The sequence below is a fragment of the Callithrix jacchus genome, chromosome 5 (assembly GCF_049354715.1).
Source record: "Callithrix jacchus isolate 240 chromosome 5, calJac240_pri, whole genome shotgun sequence".
In the NCBI taxonomy this organism is placed as follows: domain Eukaryota; kingdom Metazoa; phylum Chordata; class Mammalia; order Primates; family Cebidae; genus Callithrix; species Callithrix jacchus.
Genome location: NC_133506.1, coordinates 152,586,423 through 152,600,359, shown reverse-complemented (window position 1 = coordinate 152,600,359; position 13,937 = coordinate 152,586,423). Strand labels below are relative to the sequence as shown.

The 13,937-nt window shown below is 42.6% G+C and overlaps 1 protein-coding gene across 14 annotated transcripts in view; it reads left to right on the top strand.

Annotated features, from left to right (window-relative positions):
• Positions 1–13,937, top strand: part of STARD13 (StAR related lipid transfer domain containing 13) — a 554,175-nt gene that overhangs the window by 350,593 nt on the left and 189,645 nt on the right. The gene's annotated exons all lie outside the window — the stretch shown is intronic.

The window sequence follows — 13,937 nt, the reverse complement described above, 5'->3', positions numbered from 1 at the left end:
ATTGTTAAGTGAAAGCGATTCCAAATGCCTGGGCCTATTCACCTAGTTCCTTAGAACACAAAGCTAAAAGGACAGTGCAGATGGGATGCCACTGTGCAGAGTTCAGCAAAGCTGCAGGATAACTTCCCAATTCTGACCACGCAGGACCTCAAGCGACCTCCCAGGTCCAGGTTTGAGAAATTAAGGGCCAAGTTTTGTTTTGCTTCTTTTTTTTTTTTTTTTTTTTTTTACTTTAAAGTCACTTCCTCTTCCTCCATCCTGAGAAAAGGATGTCTTTAATAGTTCCTTTTAAAATTAGAATTTGAGGTGCATTGGTAGAAATAGCACTTCTGAGCAATTTCTTAGGAAGTATTTGGATAAAAAGTGTCTGGACTGCTTTATGCAAATGGCTCCTAGCGTCGCCACTGTGTTATTTAAATAGACTTTGCTCATTGTCGTGAGGCTAGAGCTTTAATAGGCCTAAGTGTACAGTCATGCATTGCCTAATGAAGGAGACGTGTTCTGAGAAAATGCGTTATTCGGTGACTTTGTTGTCACGTGAACATTATAGAATGCACTCACACAAATCCTACCGCACGCCTAGGCTGTATGGGGTGGTCTATTGCTCCTAGGCTACAAACCTGCACAGCATGTTACTGTACTGAATTCTGTAGGCAATTGTAACACAATGGTAAGCATGTATGCACCTAAACATATCTAAGCATAGAAGAAGTGCAGTAAACATGTGCTGTTACAATCTTACGGGACCACTGTCATTGAGCAAAACATGGTCATGTGGTATAAGGCTGTATTTGTAGAGCTGAAGTAAATACCAGCTCTGAAGAAAACATTGTAAAGTTATTCTACAGAATCTATCTCAGGTTTTAAAACCAGGAATGGCAAGAAGAGAGTTTTCTATGTCTGGAGATTGGATCTGTGCCGTGGACGGCTCTTGCCATGCCCATTGAATCTTTCTCCAAAAGGCAACATGCAAAAAAGGATACAAAATCCTTTTTTCAACTAGTTTGCTTTTTCTTGACTTAGATTCTGATCTAGTTGACTCAAACAATGGAAAAGGAATTGACAGTCATATAGACTGGGTCTGTTTATGTATATTCATATGAGATGTGTGTGTGTGTGTGTGTGTGTGTGTGTGCATATGTACGTGTATATGCACATATACTTATAAAGCTTTTTTTTTAGATATAGAAAGAGAACCCCTAAGAAGCAAAATGACTTACATCGTAAGTGATAAAGGTGGTGCGTTATTCGATGTTCTGTGTCAGGAGGGTGGTATGACAGCAGTTGTCTCCTGAGAGGCTGAATATTCTGTGGCATTAAGTATAGCTGGGGGTTAGGCACAGTGACTCACACCTGTAATCCCAGCACTCGTAGGCCGAGGCAGACAGATCATTTGAGGTCAGAGATTCTAGACCAGCCTGACCAATATGGTGAAGCCCCATCTGTACTAAAAAAAATTAGCCGAGTGTGGTGGCACACACCTGTAGTCCCCACTACTCAGGAGGCTGGGGCAGGAGAATTGCTTGAACCTGGGAGGCAGAGGTTACAGTGAGCTGAGATTGTGCCACCGAACTCCAGGCCGAGCGACAGAGTGAGACTCTGTCTTAAAAAAACAAAAACAAACCAACAAAAAGTGTAGATGGGATGGGGCACACTAGACACAGAAACACCAGTAAAACTGTCTGAGTGCTCCAAGCAGGAGGGCAGTACGTGTGTGCTGGACACACCATGCAGTGGGGAATGCATGTAGGAGGCATTTTGAAACAACAAACTTTGCTTTCTCTTTCTTAGATGAAATTACTTTGAACACTGGAGTTTTGCATAACCGTATTAGACACTGGGGAGTTCAAGCCATGTAAGACCGTATCTATCATTCAGCAGACTTTTCTTGGCTCTTCCATCTGCAATACACAGAGGCAACTGGAAATAAGCTAAGACTGAGGTTCCTTCTCCATCCGCCACCATAAGTCATTGGTTAGGCTTGGTTCCCTAGTCATATGACAGAATATTTAACAAATGGAAATGTAAGATATATCACCCATCATTTCACCATCCTAAAAATGGTCATGATTATCTTTTTAGTGCAGTTTCTTCTAAACTATTTTTTACTACGCTTTTTTCTTATCTTAAAAACATTATAATCACAGTATATAGCACACCATTTCTGTCTTACATTTTCATGTAGAACAATGCACTGGCCAATTAACGGAGTGCTGGGAATGGATTTTCCAAGGCAAGCCATATTAAGCAACAAGCTAAGGCCAAGGACAGCCCTTGAGACTCCCGAAGTCAGGGAATGAAAGAGGCGCTTTTAAGGTCATTGAAGACTGTGAGTAGCTTCTGATATGTTCTGTCTTTCTATGCAGCAAATACATTTTTGGTGCTCAGTAAATATTCTCCTGTGATCAATTAGTGTTGAGTCATCTTGGTGGGGCCTCTAAGGAGAAGGTAACCATGCCTGACTATCTGTGTTATACCTGGTCTGTTTAAACAGGTCTGAACCATAAGACAGTGTGATTTGGGAGATTGGCTAGAGGCTACTGTGTGCTGTAATAAGCATCACGCTCTAAAGATACGTGGTTAAAATACCTCAGGAGTTGGCCGGGCGCAGTGGGTCATGCCTGTATTCTCAGCACTTTGGGAGGCAGAGGTGGATGGATCACAAAGTCGGGAGATCAAGACCATCCTGGCTAACATAGTGAAACCCCGTCTCTACTAAAAACTGCAAAAAAATTTAACCAGGCATGGTGGCATGCGCCTGTAGTCCCAGCTACTTGGGAGGCTAAGGCAGGAGAATCGCTTGAATCTGGGAGGCAGAAGTTGCAGTGAGATTGTGCCATTGCACTCCAGCCTGGCAATAGAGCAAGACTCTGTCTCAAAAACAAACAAACAAAAAAAACACCCAAAAACTCAGGAGTCTCTGAGTCTCTGCATCTTTACACATACACACATATTCTCTTTCAGGAAAGAACTCTTCCAGAAAGTCTTTACAAAACAGGCACAAAAATGGATGAACTTGGAGGACATTATGCTGAGTGAAATAAGCCAGACACAGAAAGACCGAGCCACATGATCTCACTTAGATGTGGAATTTTAAAAAGTTGAACTTGGCTGGATGCAGCGGCTCACACCTGTAATCCCAGAACTTTGGGAGGCCGAGGCAGGCAAATCACCTGAGGTCAGGAGTTTGAGACCAGCCTGGCCAACCTAGTGAAACCTGGTCTCTACTAAAACTTCAAAAATTAGCTGGACTTGGTGGTGGGCTTCTGTAATTCCAGCTACTTGAGAGGCTGAGGCAGGAGAATTGGTTGAACCTGGGAGGCGGAGGTTGCAGTGAGCTGAGATCGTGAAATTGCACTCCAGCCTGGGTGACAAGAGCAAAACTTCATCTCCAAAAAAAAAAAAGGTTAAACTCACAGAAGCAGAGAGAAGAATGGTGGTTGCCACTGTCTCTCTTCTCAACAATGATTTATCATGGCAAAAGAGGAGGACAGTTACAATTACAGGACTGTGTTGCTGGTGCTATGACAGAGGTGTAAAGGGTCCCCGGGGGAGCAGAGGAGAGACGGCTAAGTTAGAACAGAACAGAGGCAGGGACAGGGACAGGGGCTGTGGAATGGGGAGATGCTGGTCAAAGGGTACAAACTTTCCATTATAAGAGAAGTAAGTTCTGGGGATCTAATGTACAGCATGGTGACTACAATTAATAAGACTATTGAATACTTGATGAGGGAATAGATCTCAACTGTCACCACACACACACACACACACACACACACACACACACACACATCACTATGTGAGGTGTTGTATCATGGTGATTTTTAAATTTTAAAATATTTAATTGATAGATAAAGACTGTATATTTTCAAGGTATGCAAGATGATTTGAGATAGGGATACAGTGTGTGATGATTCCGGCAGTGGAATTAACACACCCATCACCATGCATGCTGTCTCTGAGATCCCCTAAGTCATGGTGATTTGTTTTTTTCGAGATGAAGTCTTGTTCCATCACCCTGGCTGGAGTCCAGTGGCGCTGTCACGGCTCACTGCAACCTCCGTCTTTTGGGTTCAAGTGATTCTCGTGCCTCAACCTCCTCAGTAGCTGGGATTACAGGCACATGCCACTATGCCCAACTAATTTTTCTTTTTTTCAGTAGAGACAGGGCCTTGCCATATTGGTCAGGCTGGCCTTGGTCAAACTAAACCTTCCTGACCCCAGGTGATCTACCCACCTCATCCTCCCAAAGTGCTGGAATTTCAGGCATAAGCTACCACTCCCAGCTTGTCATGGTGGTTTGAATACTAATCTCTCTTATTAAGTGAAGCAGGGGTGTCACATAGGAAAGTATTTATGCATTTTTTTCTCTTCATATGCATCTTTTCCCCCATATCTTCTTCCTGGCCTTCTCGCCCAGGTATGCATCCCTCCAGGCTCCTGCACCATCTTTCTGCTGTGCAGAATGCCTCTATTCTGTTCTGACTTAGCCGTCTCTCCACTGCTCCCCCAGGGACCCTCCACACCTCTGTCATAGCACCAGCAATGCAGTCCTGTAATTGTAACTGTCCTCCTCTTTTGCCATGATAAATCATCGTTGAGAAGAGAGACAGTGTCTTATTCTTCTCTGTACCATCAGAGTCTAGCCCTGCGCCTGACATGAAGTATACATTAGAAATACTTGAATAAGAAAGGGTGAAAGAAATGGTAACGTTGAGTTAGTGATTTTGTCTCTGTTGATGATAAACAAGATGCCAGAAAAAAAAATCTCTGTATTACCCCGGGATCACTTTTGGTTAAATTATTTCTCTTAACTGAAAAGAGGAACCTCCCCTTCCTTCCCAGCCATTACCCTAAAATTCATCTTCCAGTCTCTTCAGAACTACATGATGCCTAAATCTAGACCTCTAGAGGGATATTTTGCTACTCTCTCAAATTCATAGTCTCCTCTCCTTGTGGGATTTCTTAAATGCTGCTACTCTTCTCTGTACCAATTTCAAGTACAGATTGATGGTCTTATATTAGAAATATGAAAGAAAAGCATTCTAACAGATTTTTTGGTATGCTGAGATGCATTTATCCAAGAAGGCATAGCTAAGAAATGAAATTGCACTACTCATCCTGTGCCTTTATTCCTCCACTGTGTGTGGGCCACGCTCAATTCCCAACTGCTGCTTGACACCATGAAGAAAGGGATTGTATATAAAAATAGAGACAGAATCCAGGGCAATAGGTTGGACAACAATCCTAATTAAATGGTGTGTCTGTCACTGGGTAATCCCAAATATTTACAAAGTGGACAATTAGAAGGTTTTCCAGAGGATTCATCACAGAATTTCTTCAATGAGCAAGTGTCCATTTGATATTCAAATTATAATTTGAGTCAACATTAAGAACAAACATTCACCATTGTTCAAGATGGGAGGAAGCTATAGAATCTTACCTGAAGTAAATGAAGGTAAGCCTCTAAGTACAGACAAATTCTACCTAAAAGACTGACCATTTTCTTCTAGTAATCTAAGCAATTCACTGAAAACAAATAAGCAATTCTTTTAAAAATAAGTAGGTTAGAGAAAACGCTAGATAGTAAATTTGTTAAAATCTCCAGTAAAATTATTGAATGAATTATTAATGAGATATAGATGAGCATGAAGAATCAGAGATGATTAATAACCCAGATGCAGTTTGGGTCCACGAAGAGCAAATGAAGCCACATGAACACAGTCTCCACTTTGGTAAGGTAGCAAGACTGGCCCATCAGAGGAAGGCGTGGACACAGTCGGTGAGTGATCACCTCAGAAGACTCTGCCATCATATCCCTGTGGAAAAATATAGGCTAGAAAAAAGGGCAGCTTGGAGCACTGCATCTGATTGGATAGCTGTTGCCACAAAACACTAACCAGTGGACTGAAGTCACTCAGAAGAGTTATCTATAGGGTCAGCTGAATGTAGCTGGCTCAACGCTGCTGTACTGTTTAGTTAAAGGCACGGCAAGCATGCCTATGCAATTTGTAACTGACACAAAGATAAGGTAGTATTACTAAAATTTTCTTATGCCCTTTAGCCCCTCTTTGTGGAGCAAGAGGTTTGCTCATCCCTCCAGGCTAATTTTCACAGAGGACCTTAAACTGCCCTCTACTTGATGGTCAAGGCATATACTTTTGTCACTAGCCAACAAGGTGAAATACACGTATTTGTATTAGTCAGGGTTCTCTAGAGGGACTGAATTAATAGGATAGACAGATATAAAGGAAAATTTATTAAAGGTTAATTCACTCGATCACAGAGTCCCACAATTGGCTGTCTGCAAGCTGAGGAGCAAGGAAAGACATTCTGAATCCCACAACTGAAGAACTTGGAGTCTGATATTCCAGGGCGGGAAGCATCCAGCACAGTAGAAAGATGTAGGCTGGGAGGCTAGGCCAGTCTTGCCATTCACGTTTTTCTGCCTGCTTTATATTCTCGCCACACTGGCAGCTGATTAGACGGTGCCCGCCCAGATTAAGGGTGGGTCTGCCTTTCCCAGCCCACTGACTGAAACATGAATCTCCTTTGGCAACTCCCTTGCAGACACACCAGGACCGATACTTTGTAGCCTTCAATCCAATCAAGTTGACACTCAGTATCACAGTATTTAAGGCTCTTCCCAGAGAATAAAACCTAGAATTATCTGCTGTCCAATCCTTATTCAATCCAAGTTGTATCATCAGCAACAAGAAAAATACTTGTTATGACTGCCTAAAAAAAAAATACATCTGTTTCTCTAGACATTTCTAAATTTTGTCTTTGGGGAAATTCATTTCGTTATTTATTCAATTATTTATTCAATCATTTATTCAAGCAATCACTACTACTGTACTGCTCTGTAAGGTAGGCATCAAGTATACAATGTGAATGAAATAGACACAGTCCACCCAAAGCAGTCTTCTGGAAAAATGCACAACACACAGGTCCATGAACAAATACACATGGAATTATAAATTGGGAGAGGGGCTATAGGAACCTCAAAGGGGATACTGTCTTCACTTAGAGGAAGTCAACAAGATGGCTTGCATGAGGGTACATCAGTTAAGCTGACACTTGGAAGCTGAGAAACAGCCAGCCATGGGAAGGCTCCATGCAACATTGCAGCTGGGGAGTAACGTATGCAGAACGGCAACTGAGGCAGCAATGTGGAGGAGGCTAGCTGGGAGCTGGAATTGATGGGGGAGCGGTTGGCAGGGACTGGACTGTGCAGGACCCAGTGGGCCAAGTAAAGAGTTTAATTTTCGTTCTTGGTGCAATGGAAAACTTTAGAGTATTTTAAGCCGGAAAGCGTTGATATGGTCTGAGATATGGTTAAAAGATGACAGACAATGGCATACTTGAACCGTGGTTTTCAAAGACCCTCACAGAAATTACTTTTCCTAAATGATGCTTGTTATATTATTGTTGACATTGAAGGATGTGGTTAAGAAACTGTGAACTAAATTTAGCTGCCATATCCAATATTTTTAAGGGTGCCGCTTTATTTTTGTTTTTTTGAAACAGGGTCTTACATTCCAGGCTGGAATGCAGTGGCACACTCATGGCTTACTGCAGCCCTGACTTCCCAGGCTCCAGTGATCCTTCTACCTTAGCCTTTCGAGTAGAGGGGACTATAGGCTCTCGCAGCCATGCCTGGCTAACTCTTGCAATTTTTTTTTTTTTTTTTTTTTTTTTTTTTTTTTTTTTTTTTTTTTTTTTTGTAGAGAGAGGTTTTTTCATGTTGCTCAGGCTGGTCTTGAACTCCTAAGCTCAAGTGATCCACCCACCTTGGCCTCCCAAAGTGCTGGGATTACAGGCATGCTGATTCCTTATGAGGACCTGGGAAAATCTTCCCTGGGGTCACCATAGCCGGTGATCTGTATTTATCTTGATCACTGTTTTGTTTTTCATCTTACGGATATGTTGAATTTTGTAGTTGGTCTTGTTTCCATTTTTATTTGTCTAAGAGGCATCTTAAGCCACATTCTCACTAACTTCGAGCAAATGTGCAAGACTTCATGCTTGCCTATCTGTGATGGATTTTACCCGTGGCTTTATTATTTTCCTGCCCTTACTTTACCTTTCCCCCAAATTCAGTAACTTGTTTATTTTATCGGGGTGGGGGGTTGTTTGCTACCAGAAATAACAAGGCAAAAATAAATAGCTGGAGGAGAAAGTCAGGAATGGGACATATCTCAACTGCTGCAGTAAGTTTGAAGACCTCTTCTTAAGTTCAAAAGATCATTTGGTAAGGAAAGACTAGAGAATACTCACCTAACAGCAGATTTTATGAAAATACAAAAATAACAGCCAGCGATTTAGGCGCTTAGATATATATGGTCTAATATATGAGCTTCTATATGATCTAAGACATTTAGATCATATATAAAACAGCATGAGGCAATAGAGATAGCTTCTAGCCTCCCACACTTCACTTAACATGGAGTATAGTGGTAAGTTTCTTTTCTGTCTTCCCTGGCAGACAGTCCCTTGAGAGCAGGGACCACATCAACCTCACCTTTGTATCTACTATACTTACTGCACTGCGTTTCAGGCATTCAATGTTAAACGTATGAATGAGTAAATATAGATTATAAAAAATAAAGCCTCCCCTAATCTCAGACTGCATCAGCAAAAGTACAATGCCCTGAATGCAGGAAATACGCACACAATGTACCATAAACTATTGTGCTTGGCCAAGTCTAGAGCTCTAAGCTTAGAGTAGATGCCAGCATATTTTTAAAGGGATACTGACAGAGTGAAGCAGATCCAAAGGAGAGCAGTCGTCTGGCTGAATGGCTGCAAGTCATGTGGTTCGAGGGAAAACAATGTGAGCCTACACAAAAAGATTCTCATAAGGGCGTTTTGACAAACATCTGAAGGACAGTCTTGTGGAAGAAAGCATAGATTTGTCCTGTCTGATTCCAAATGGCAGAATCAGAGATAGTGGATGTAAATTAAAAGGAAGAATGTTCTTCAACATTCTGGGGTCCTCTGTGAGCCAGTAAACTCTGTATACCTAGGTAGAGAATTAACTACTGCAGTTGAGTAGAGATGGGCGAAGTAGTTGAGTGGTTGGATTAGAAAATGTTTAATATGGCTGGGCACGGTGGTTCAAGCCTGTAATCCCAGCATTTTGGGAGGCCGAGGCAAGTGGATCACAAGGTCAAGAGATCGAGACCATCCTGGTCACCATTGTGAAACCCCGTCTCTACTAAAAATACAAAAAATTAGCTGGGCATGGTGGCGCGTGCCTGTAATCCCAGCTACTCAGGAGGCTGAGGCAGGAGAATTGCCTGAACCCAGGAGGTGGAGGTTGCGGTGAGCCGAGATCGCACCATTGCACTCCAGCTTGGGTAACAAGAGTGAAATTCCGTCTCAAAAAAAAAAAAAGAAAGAAAGAAAATGTTTAATATTTCTTCTAAATCCAAGATGTCAAAACTTTATGCCTGCAGTAGTTGCAAGGAACAAATAGATTCCATATGAACACATGACAAGCCAATCTCATTAATGTGCCACGTAACGATGGTTTACAGGTATTGACACGACTGGTAAGGCTAAAGAGCTTTCTGTTAGTCATGAAAGTCTTTCTGGAGGCAATTGGTTTTAACTGAGCCTCATGGGTGGAAGAGGAGGGAATCACACAATTCCAGATCTGTGAAACAATTGAGAAAAGTGAAAGAATTCTGGTTGGGCTGGAGTGGGTGGATGTAATAATGAATGGTCCCAGGACAGGACAGACCAGGTTGCTTTCATATGGGCTGGAACTGATGGTTGTATCTCCAGGGAATGGTATAAGGGGAGAGCACATGCTCCTGGAGGCCCATAGATGGCAATTTACCAGACAGTAGGGAGGGCTGAGAGACAAAGTAAAGGAAATCTATTACCACCCACAAGTGTTTGTGGCAGGCTCTGGACTCCAGATGAGAGCCATGGTCTGGAGCTAGGGAAGCCAATCTGGGCCGTGCCCTTTCATGGAATCCTGGTCATGGCTGCCAGTGTTAGTATCACTGGCTTTTCTGCACTGGGCATGGGACATGGGGTGCGTGCAGATGGGGAAGGCTAACTGACACTGAGTTGGGCACGCACATCACAAATCAGTTGGTGAAGATCTTCAAACACTGGCCTTCAGAGCCCACAGGAAGGCTGTGACATCAGCCCACAACCTTTGGGTTCCCGTAATTTCGAAAGCAGCCTTCCAAATCAGCCCTGCATTTTTCCGCCTGCCACTTGTATCTCAAACACTTTCCCACTTGGCAGAACTACCTTGGCTCCCTCTGAGCAGACTGACGAGGAGGCTGGAATGTGTGTGAAGGAGCAGAAAGGGCAGCAGACAGTGAGCCATTCCTGGCTTCTGTAAAAGCACTCCTTAGCTTTCTGCCCTGTGTATACAAGATTCCATTGAGCGCTAATCTGGGATCATCTATCAAAAGACTTGAAAATTCGAAATACCAAAAGTTTTGCTTAGAGGTCAAATTTCAGAGTTTTGACTGTATTTGGAGTGTTTGCATTGAGAGTGAACACCATGAGAAACTCAAGACATAGACAGCGTTAGCCTTGAGGACAGACAGAGTGCACAGTATAAACAAACTACCCTAGAAAGGGTTGGCAAAGAGGGTCAAGCTGAGCTGCTTGTTTATTTGAGGCTTGGGGGGTGGGGTGAGTCTCTAGTTCTTACCTATGGGTTACTCCTAAGAGGGCGTGTGGCTCCTGTTGTTTGATAAGGGCTCTGGGCTCTATACTTCTTCCTTGAAGACACCAGATCTCAATCACTATGGGATTTTAGCCACCCCCTACCCATATTTCCATGTAGACATCCCAGTATCGCAGGCAGTTAAATAGTATTAGGATGATTTTCAGGCTCTTCTTCCAAAATGCTCTCCCTTTCCAATTTCCGCAGTGCCTTTCCAGTCCCTGTTTTTCCTTCCCTGTCTCTCATCTGTAATAATGGAAAGAGTGAAAACAGCATCCGCTGGGAGATGCACAGAGGCTCTGCACTTGCTATGTAACTTCTGTGAGTCTTAGCCTCCTTTCCATCCAATGAGATACCTCCAGGGATAGCTGTGGAGATTAATGTAAAAATAAAATAAAATAAAATGTGAAGCCATGAAGGCTTCAGGTCCGGCACAGAGTAGGGGTTCAATGCTGTCCCCCTCTCTCCTTTTTCCTGTCCCTTGTCTTTTGCTGTCTTTGGTTCCTGGTAATCATCTGTTTATCTCATTCTGAAATAGTCTGAGTGGCGATCACAATTTAACCAAATGAGGATGAAGAAAAGTAGGTGAAAACTGAACACAAGTGCCATCCGTTTTTCTCATTTTTAAAGGCGCTAGAGAGGGAGAGATATGGTGTCAGTCTTGGAAGATGCTTGCAATTTGGGCACTCTCTTCCTCTTTGATTCCACAGGACCTCATGCACTCACTGGAGAAGAGGATCAACTCTCTCAGTTGCATGTAAAGGACAAGCGGGAGAGAGAACTAGCCACTTATTGATGTGAATACAACAGCACTGTCTACCCCAGTGGTAATTCTTCTAACACTGGAACTAACTGATCACAAAAAAGAATTCATTTAAAAAGTACAGGTTTCATAGCAATAGCAATATATTAGCATAAAACAAGGTACTAATGGCATGCTAATGAGAAAATAATGTTACCTATTTGCTTTAAATATAATACTTCGGAAATACAAAATGACAAAATATGGTGAGCAGGTGCATGAATTTACAGATACTACTTGAACCATGAAATAAAACTTTAGGGGCCCTGTATATGCATACAGAAGACCGAACTCTTGATATGTGATCCTAGATCCCCTTATTAAAACGCTGGCTGATTTTTTTGAAAAACTTAGGCTTTATTCTAAGTTGGCTTTTTTTAAATTAGGGAATAAAAATTCCTTTAAAAAAAAATGTCGGGCCAGGTGCAATGGGTCATGCCTGTAATCCCACCAGTTTGGGAGGCTAAGGCAGGAGGATCACTAGAAACCAGGAGTTGGCCATCGGCCTAGGAAGCAAAGCAAGACCCCGTCTCTACAAATTTTTTTTAAAATTGGCCAGGTGTGATGATGTGCACCTGGAGTCCCAGCCACTTGGGAGACTGAGGAAAGAGAATCACTTGAGCCCAGGAGCTGGAGACTACAGTGAACTATGATTGCATCACTGCAATCCAGCCTGGGTGACAGAGTGAGGCACCGTATTTAAAAAATAATAATAGTAAGTTCAATTATTGCTCTCCATTGCCAAAAATTTTTTATTAACTATTACATATAGTCATAAATACAAACTTACGATCTTGATGTTTTCAGAACAAGACACCCTACAACTTTCAACACATTCATTGCTATGCAAAAAGGAGACAATATAAGTTTAATTGTTATTGTTTTTTCTAGTAACTTGGCCTTGACATACTGCAGTCCTTCTCAGGAACAATCATTCCACTTGCTTTTGTGATAGAATGCAGCCAAGTCAGCAATGAAATGCAAGTTGGTATTGGGAATGGCTGGTCTTTTTTTTTTTTTGAGATGGAGTCTCACTTTGTCGCCCAGGCTGGAGTGCAGTAGCGTGATCTCAGCTCACTGAAACCTCTGCCTCCCAGGTTCAAGCAATTCTCTGTCAGCCTCCTGAGTAGGTGGGATTACAGGTGCCTGCCTCCATGCCTGGCTAATTTTTGTATTTTTAGTAGAGACGAGTTTTCACCATCTTGGCCAGGCTGGTCTTGAACTCCTGACCCTGTGATCCACCCGCCTCAGCTTCCCAAAGTGCTGAGATTCCAGGCGTGAGCTTTAAGTGTTATCCAACCCTATAAAAAGCTACGTATTTTTTCCTACCTTTTCCTCACCTTTACTTGGTTTCCCAGAACATGTTCAATGATCCCAAATCCCACGCTGCACTCTCTTTCTCTCTCCACCCTCCTTCCATTCTCTCCCTAGTAAAAAAAGTGCTAACTACCAAGTGTCTGGCTTGAACAAAAAGTTACAACACGGCTGCTCCCAGTGTTGGACTATCAAGCTGAAAGCATGTGCACAAAGCAGCTGATATAAGCACCTCAGTCACATGGCCACCAGTGGGGACTGAGCTGGGCTCATGAACCTTCCAGGCAGCAACTTTGCAATATGGTTCTCAGCCTTTCTCCGTTCACATCCATGCTTCTGCGGAGCCGTTCGTTAGGTCTCAGATCCCTTTCACCTTCCACAAAGGATGCTATGAAACAGCCTGCTGCTCAAATCCGAAATAAGAATGGAAAGTGCACAATATGACCCAGTAGATCTCCTTTGCCCTTCTGCTATTTAGCCAACCTGCAAACAAAGACATGCTGACTCTTGTATAACCATCCGAAGAGGCTAAGGATGAACAACTACTGTGAGATAGAAGGCAATTGTCACATGCTGTGCCCCAGCGATCTTTCTTAACTTGTTTATTTACATAGTGGGACAGTTACACAAGACGAGCTGCTTCTCAGAATCCAGCTAGCAACCATTCCCTCAGGGAAAGTTTTTAAGGCTGACGGGCCTCGGAGAGCCAGAGTAAGAAGAATCGAAGCCCCAGTTTAAGTCCTGTTAAGCTTTCAATTTGGAAATAATTTTGAAATAATTTCTCATTGTTAGACTATAAATGCCCGGCCAGGCTATGTTTCAGCTGGAGTCAGCCAAAAGTAGAAGCAGCTTGGTCATATACTTTTTTATGTAAGAACCTTATTCATTCAGCCCCAGGCTCCGAATTTGATAACATGTTTTCTATGGACTTCTTCTCTTCATATCTAACAATATTAAAGAAGAAAAACAGGGAAAAAGTATAATGACTCCCATATATATATACTCAGATATAGCCAAATGGAACTGCTAGCAGTTTGCTTAAACACACAGTCTGGTTTGGGGTCTGCATACATGGGCACCTAGAGCCTCTTGCAAAGCCCTCCCTAGCCTCTGCCTATCCGA